Below are 8,469 nucleotides of genomic sequence, written 5' to 3'. Positions count from 1 at the left end.
GGATAGACCGGGTGTATATAAAGAGGGAGGTGAGATGCTCTCAGTACAGGATCAGCCCCCTGGAGTATTCGGACCATTGTATGGTGAGTGTGACGCTGGATCTGGCCCAAGCTGTGGTCTGTGGAAAGGGGTACTGGAAGGTGAACAGCTCTGTGGTCCAAGATCCTCGGTTCAGAGAGGCCTTCACCACATTCTATAATAAACGTAGGACCACCCAGTGTATGTGTGATGACACAGCCGAGTGGTGGGAGATCATGAAGAGTGACATCAAGCAGTTTATTATACGAGCAGCCAGGAGACGTAGTAATATGGATTATATGAGATACACAGCCCTGAGACTGCACCTCAGCCGGCTATACAGCAGGATGAATGGTGGTGAGGAGGTGGACGGACGGAGCGTCAGCCATATAAAGCAGCGGATGAGGGAGCTGCAGTACGATCGCCTCAAGTCTCTCAAGGCGGAGGGACAGTTTGATAGTTGGGGCATCCATAACCCAGATCCCTTTATTGCCTGTAAGAACAGGGTTAGTAAGAAGCTGATCACTGGCTTGTTAGATGAGAATGGGGTGGAGCAGTCTGAGCCAGAGAAAGTCCACAGGATCATTGGGGATTATTATAGAGATCTGTATAAAGGGGCTCATATTAATAAGGATGACATTAAAGCTTATCTGAAGGGGGTGTCCCTACCAACGTTAGACCTGGTGCAGGCAGATAGTATGGCCGATCCCATAACTGAGGATGAGGTGAAGAGGAGCATTGACTCCTTAAAGGCCAACAAGAGCCCAGGACTAGACGGCCTGACCAGCGGGTTTTACAAAGAGTTCAGGGACTTGTTGGCTCCGGACCTGGTGCAGGTCTATAATGATTGCCTCTCTGCAGGGAAGCTTCTACAGTCCCAGTATAGATCTGTTCTGGTTCTCTTAGCAAAGAAGGGAAATCTAAAAGATGTAAGGAACTGGCGTCCACTGTCTTTGCTAAACACTGACTATAAAATCCTGGCCAAGATCTTGTATTATCGGCTGAGTGAGGTGGCGGGTGAGCTGATCATCGCCAACCAGACGTGTGGTGTGAAGGGTCGGACGATAGAGGACTCATTGCTGCTGGTGAGAGAAGCTGTGACGTACATTAACCCCTTAATAACATCTGACGTACTAATACGCGTCTGTGCCCTGGGACTTAAGAGCCAGACCCGTATTAGTACGTCATCGCGATCGCCGCCGGGTGTCAGCTGATTGTCACAGCTGACACCCGGTACTATGTGCAGGGAGCGGTCCTGCACCGCCTCCAGCACATTAACCCCTGCGATGCTGCGATCGAAGTCGATCGCGGCATTGCGGGGGCAAGGGGAGGTGATCGCCGATACTCACCTTCTCTTCCGGCTTCCAGCGCAGTCTGCAAAGGCTTCCCGGGTGTTGCCATGACGACCCGATGTCGTCATGACAACATCCGGGTCACCAGACAGCAGGAAGATTGTTTGGACATGCGCAGTGCATCTCCAAACAATCTTCACACTGTGCACCGCTGATAGCCTGCATGGCATAGGGATGGTGCTGCATTCCTGTGCCATGCAGGCGATCAGAGAAAAAAAAGTGAAAGTCCCAGAATGGGACAAAGTAATAAAGTGTATAAACTGTCTGAAAGTGGAAAAAAAAAAAAAAAAAATTGCAAAAATATAAAAAAAAAATAAAAAAAATAATCCACCAAAAATAAAAATATAATGTACCCATCAATAAATATTATTATAAAAAAAAAAAAAAAAAAAACAATAACAGTACACTTATTTGGTATCGCCGCGTCCGGAACAACCTGACCTATAAAACTGTCCCACTAGTTAACCCCTTCAGTGAACACGGTAGAAAAAAAAAAAAAACGAAGCAAAAAACCAATGCTTTATCACCATACCGCCAAACAAAAAGTGGAATAACACGCGATCAAAAAGACACATATAAATAAAAATGGTACCGCTGAAAACGTCATCTCATCCCGCAAAAAACAAGCCGCCATACAGCTCCATCAGCCGAAAAATAAAAAGTTATAGCTCTCAGAATAAAGCGATGCTAAAAAATATTTTTTTCTATAAAATAGCTTTTATTGTGTATAAGCGCCAAAACATAGAAAAATGATACAAATGTGGTACCGCTGTAAACGTACTGACCCGAAGAATAAAGCTACCTTATCAATTTTACCACACGCGGAACAGAATAAAAAAAAAACAAAAAAAAAAACAATTCCTGAATTGTTGGTTTTTGTTTATTCTGCCTCCCAAAAATCGGAATAGAAAGCGATCAAAAAATGTCACGTGCCTGAAAATGGCACCAATAACAACGTCAAGTCATCCCACAAAAAACGAGCCGTCACATGACTGTCTGCCAAAATCTGGAAAAATTATAGCTCTCAAAATATGGCGATGCAAAAACTAGATTTTACAAAAAATGCGTCTTTTAGTGTGTGACAGCTGTCAGTCATAAAAACCCCATTTGATTCTGGCATTGCTGTAATCACACCGACCTGAAGAATAAAGTCGTCTAATCACTTATACCGCACAAGGAACGGTGTCAAAAATAAACTCTTGGGCTGGGTTTGGGGCTAGGGTTGTGCTGGGGCTAGGGTTGTGCTATGGTTAGGGTTGTGCTAGGGTTAGGGCTGGGGTTGGGATTTTTTTCAAAAGTAAGAAAAAAAGATGACGATATGGCGACTAGTGTTGAGCGCAAGTGCTCGCTACTTGAGTTTGCATCGGGTGCTCTGGTATGCATTGAGTATCATGGGTATTTGAGTGACATGCTCGAGTCTCTGCCCCATATGCTTCGCGGCCAAAAAAACTTTACGGGGATTGCCTGCCATGCACGAGCGATCCCCGCATGTTTTTTTTTGGGTGTCTAATAACCGTGAAACATGCGGAGCAGGGACTCGAGCATGTCACTCGAGCACACGCTGTACATGGTGCATACCTGAGTACCCGATGCAAACTCAAGTAGCGAGCACTTGCGCTCAAGAATAATGACAACTTATTCAATATGATGACCTAATGTAAACAAATTCTGTGCCGTACCTCTGGGTTCAAAATGTTCACTATACACCTTAATAAAATCCTTGAGGGGTATAGTTTCCAAAATGGGGACACTTGTGGGGGAGCTCCACTGTTTAGGCACATCACGGGCTCTCCAAACGCGACATGGTGTCCGCTAACGAATTGAATGGAAAATCGGCTCAAATTGTTAGCGGACGCCATGTTGCGTTTGGAGAGCCCCTGTGTGCCCAAACATTGGAGCTCCCCCACAAGTGACCCCATTTTGGAAACTAGACCCCCAAGGCACCTATCTAGATGCATAGTAAGCACTTGGAACCCCCAGGTGCTTCACAAATTGATTCGTAAAAATGAAAAAGTGAAAAAAAAAACAGATGGTAATCTCGCCTGAAGAAGGAGCCTCTGTGCTCTGAAAGCTTGCATATATATATATTTTCTGGTTAGCCAATAAAGGTATCACCCCAAGAATACTTTTGTCATTTTTGGCATACAAGTATTTACATCGATTTTTCTGGCTAGCACGGTGCCACAATATAACTTTGTATTGTACATCATGATAATGGAAGATACCCCAATGTATCGATCACAGATGGATCTGAAAAACCTCCTGAAGAAACTGGCACAAATGAACAGCGACATTTTCTTTCTATCCAGATGCAAAAAAGAAAACTTAATCCCCAAAGGCCTCATAATAAGGAATCCGACTCAGTTTACCTACAATACTCATTTTTCACAGAAACTTTGCTACAGATCATCTGAGAGACTGCGGAATCACCGCATTGGATTTTTCTACAACAAGAAGAAGAAGAGGACCATCCATAAAGAGATAACTTCTCTACAGGGCCGAATACAAGGACCAGATTCATGTCTAATCAAGGAGACATTACAGGATTTTTACAAAAAATTGCAACATCACCTTATTATCAATAAGAAAAAGAAACTTGACAGACTGAGGAAGAAAGCAGGTCTCAATGTAGTTGAAGGTAAGCCCAATTTACAAAATCATTTTAATACATCGTCCTCTGTTGTGAACCTCTCACAGTATGAGCCAAACGCAGGAGAAATGAATGTTTTATCAAAGGGACTAACATTCTGTCCTACAAAACAACTTGATACGGCTCAATTTTGTAGTGATATTGAGGAATTCTTCCGCAGATTACGGCTTAAAGAATTCTTTCACAACCATGCAGATATCACACCACAAGATAATCTGAACAACACATCAAAAAAGAAAAAGAGGACAAACTGGACCCCCCAACCTGGGCACAACCAAACTCTAGATCACTACGTAGACTGTTTCCGTAAAAAAGTTAAATCTGACATTTTGGACAGATGCCACAAAGTGCCGCACAATATCAGTATGGAGGAAAGAAAAGCCATACAGTCTTTAAAAGCAAATAACAATATCATCATCAAACCAGCAGACAAAGGAGGAGCTGTAGTCATTATGAACATGTCAGATTACATCCAAGAAGCACACAGACAACTCTTGGATATAAAATACTACACTCCACTTCAGGAAGATCCCACAAAAAAATACACAGAGGAACTAACACATATCATCAATGGGTTTGATTCTACTTCATCCTCACTATTGGAACTAATACCAGACAATCCCCAAACAGGTACCTTCTACATGTTTCCTAAAATACATAAAGGAGGTAATCCTGACAGGCCAATCATTTCTGGCATTGGGACATTAACGGAAAATATCTCAGGCTGGGTGGAGAACATTCTGAAACCCCTGGTGAGACGCACACCCAGCTATATCCAGGACACCACGGATAGCCTCTGCAAACTGTCAGCTCTCGGCCCACTTCCGGAGGACACAATACTAGCCACCATGGATGTAGAGTCTCTCTACTCCAACATTCCTCATGAGGATGGGATTGTAGCAAGCAAACATTTCCTACAAAAAAACAATCTGGCTACAGAACCAACTCTGCAATTCATCAGGTTTGTGCTCCATCACAATTATTTCTCCTTTGGGAACAATTTATACCAACAATGTATGGGTAGCGACATGGGAAGCAAAATGTCCCCACAATATGCAAACCTATTTATGGCTAAACTACAGGAGGAGTTTTTGTCATCTTGCTCTATTAAACCTCTAGCATACTTCCGCTACATTGATGATCTGCTAATAATCTGGACAGGCTCAAAAGATGATCTGCTGACCTTCCACGATAACTTCAACAGGTTCCACCCAACCATCAAGCTCACCCTCAACTTCTCAAAATCCCAAATACATTTTCTGGACATGACCATATACATCAAAGACAACACCATACAGACATCAATTTACCATAAGCCCACAGGACTAGAGATGAGCGTTGTTCTACTCGAACTGTTCGCCAATCTCAAATTCGAGCTGTTTTGGGCGGTGTTCGAGCCGTTCGGCGAACACGAACAATTTGAGAAAAATTCGGCTGTTCGAGGTTATGTTTGATAACTGTTCGTGCACCAAAATCATAACTGGATTTTTTCTCAGTAATGATGAAAATTAATGTTAATACGCAGTTTGAGTGTACAGCAGGACGGGGGGAGGGGCAGGGGATGGATCTCTGCAGGAACAATGAAGATCTCCATTTTTTTTTCTCTTTCCCGCATTTACAGTGGGGAGGTGCAATCTGTCAGCCTATCAGCAGCGCACACACGGAGCGAAGTGCTTTTTTTCACACAAGCAAGGGCATGTGTCATTGGCAGTGTATGTCACATGTCCTTGCCCTATAAGACCAAGCCATTTTCCCCGTCGCCACCATTTTCTCACTGCTGCAGCTGCGTGTTAGACGGCACCGCTGTTGCTGTGTGCGCTATACCTTGTTAATTTCAAGCCAATTTTCGCACAAATCTACAGATAGCTTGGGAGTAGGGAATAGTTGTGATTGCAGTCCTTTTAAGGACTAGGTTACAGCATTTCCTACGACTTTTATCAGGCAGGTCTGTGCTCTTAAATAGATAGATTGTGGGAGTAAAGACTAATTGTAATTCAGTCCTTTTCAGGACTAGGTTACATCAGTTCCTATCAGTTTTTGCCAGGCAGGTCTGTGCCAGTGCTGTGCAAGTTTTTTTCACAGCATTTGGCTGAATCTAGCAAAGCTAATCCTTTTTGGCCTATTGCAGAGTGTGTTAGTCAGTGGAGTAGCCTATCTGTGTTGCAAGATATACCACCTGTGTATAGAATACCAATTTTTTTACTGCACCTAGTGAAGTAAAATCTTTTCGCCATAGCATCATTCTATTAGTCCATCTATACTGACCTCCATCAGGTTGCAAATTGAATATAATTTTTATCTGCATCTAGCTCTGAAAAAATATTTGGCCTTCTAGCAGTGTGTGGGACTTTCTCTATTAGTCCATCTATACTGACCTCCATCAGGTTGCAAACTAAATATATTTTTTTCTGCATCTACCTCTGAAAAAATATTGGGCTTCTAGCTGTGTGTGGGACTTGTTCTATTAATCCATCTATACAGACCTCCATCAGGTTGCAAACTGAATATATTTTTTTCTGCATCTACCTCTGAAAAAATATTGGGCTTCTAGCTGTGTGTGGGACTTGTTCTATTAATCCATCTATACAGACCTCCATCAGGTTGCAAACTGAATATATTTTTTTCTGCATCTACCTCTGAAAAAATATTGGGCTTCTAGCTGTGTGTGGGACTTGTTCTATTAATCCATCTATACAGACCTCCATCAGGTTGCAAACTGAATATATTTTTTTCTGCATCTACCTCTGAAAAAATATGTGGCCTTCTAGCAGTGTGTGGGACTTTCTCTATTAGTCCATCTATACTGACCTCCATCAGGTTGCAAACTGAATATAATTTTTTTCTGCATCTAGCTCTGAAAAAATATTTGGCCTTCTAGCAGTGTGTGGGACTTTCTCTATTAGTCCATCTATACTGACCTCCATCAGGTTGCAAATTAAAAATAGTTTTTATCTGCATCTACAGTACCTCTGAAAAAATATTTGGGCTTCTAGCTGTGTGTGGGACTTGTTCTATTAGTCCATCTATACTGACCTCCATCAGGTTGCAAATTGAATATAATTTTTATCTGCATCTAGCTCTGAAAAAATATTTGGCCTTCTAGCAGTGTGTGGGACTTTCTCTATTAGTCCATCTATACTGACCTCCATCAGGTTGCAAACTGAATATATTTTTTTCTGCATCTACCTCTGAAAAAATATTGGGCTTCTAGCTGTGTGTGGGACTTGTTCTATTACTCCATCTATACAGACCTCCATCAGGTTGCAAACTGAATATATTTTTTTCTGCATCTACCTCTGAAAAAATATGTGGCCTTCTAGCTGTGTGTGGGACTTTCTCTATTAGTCCATCTATACTGACCTCCATCAGGTTGCAAACTGAATATAATTTTTTTCTGCATCTAGCTCTGAAAAAATATTTGGCCTTCTAGCAGTGTGTGGGACTTTCTCTATTAGTCCATCTATACTGACCTCCATCAGGTTGCAAATTAAAAATAGTTTTTATCTGCATCTACAGTACCTCTGAAAAAATATTTGGGCTTCTAGCTGTGTGTGGGACTTGTTCTATTAGTCCATCTATACTGACCTCCATCAGGTTGCAAATTGAATATAATTTTTATCTGCATCTAGCTCTGAAAAAATATTTGGCCTTCTAGCAGTGTGTGGGACTTTCTCTATTAGTCCATCTATACTGACCTCCATCAGGTTGCAAATTAAAAATAATTTTTATCTGCATCTACCTCTGAAAAAATATTTGGGCTTCTAGCTGTGTGTGGGACTTGTTCTATTACTCCATCTATACTGACCTCCATCAGGTTGCAAACTGAATATATTTTTTTCTGCATCTACCTCTGAAAAAATATGTGGCCTTCTAGCAGTGTGTGGGACTTTCTCTATTAGTCCATCTATACTGACCTCCATCAGGTTGCAAACTGAATATAATTTTTTTCTGCATCTAGCTCTGAAAAAATATTTGGCCTTCTAGCAGTGTGTGGGACTTTCTCTATTAGTCCATCTATACTGACCTCCATCAGGTTGCAAATTAAAAATAATTTTTATCTGCATCTACAGTACCTCTGAAAAAATATTTGGGCTTCTAGCTGTGTGTGGGACTTGTTCTATTAGTCCATCTATACTGACCTCCATCAGGTTGCAAATTGAATATAATTTTTATCTGCATCTAGCTCTGAAAAAATATTTGGCCTTCTAGCAGTGTGTGGGACTTTCTCTATTAGTCCATCTATACAGACCTCCATCAGGTTGCAAACTGAATATAATTTTTATCTGCATCTAGCTCTGAAAAAATATTTGGCCTTCTAGCAGTGTGTGGGGGCAGGTGTGTGTGTGTGTGTGGTCAGGTGTGTGTATATGGGTGTGTGTGTGTGTTTGCGGGCAGGTGTCTGAGTGAGCAGATGTGTGTGTGGGCAGGTGTGTGTGTGTGTGGGCAGGT

The sequence above is a fragment of the Phyllobates terribilis genome, unplaced genomic scaffold (genome assembly GCF_046119375.1).
Source record: "Phyllobates terribilis strain yellow unplaced genomic scaffold, ASM4611937v1 Scaffold_199__1_contigs__length_3552030, whole genome shotgun sequence".
NCBI lineage: Eukaryota > Metazoa > Chordata > Amphibia > Anura > Dendrobatidae > Phyllobates > Phyllobates terribilis.
The sequence above is the reverse complement of the archived record's forward strand: the minus strand, read 5'-3'. Positions refer to the sequence as shown.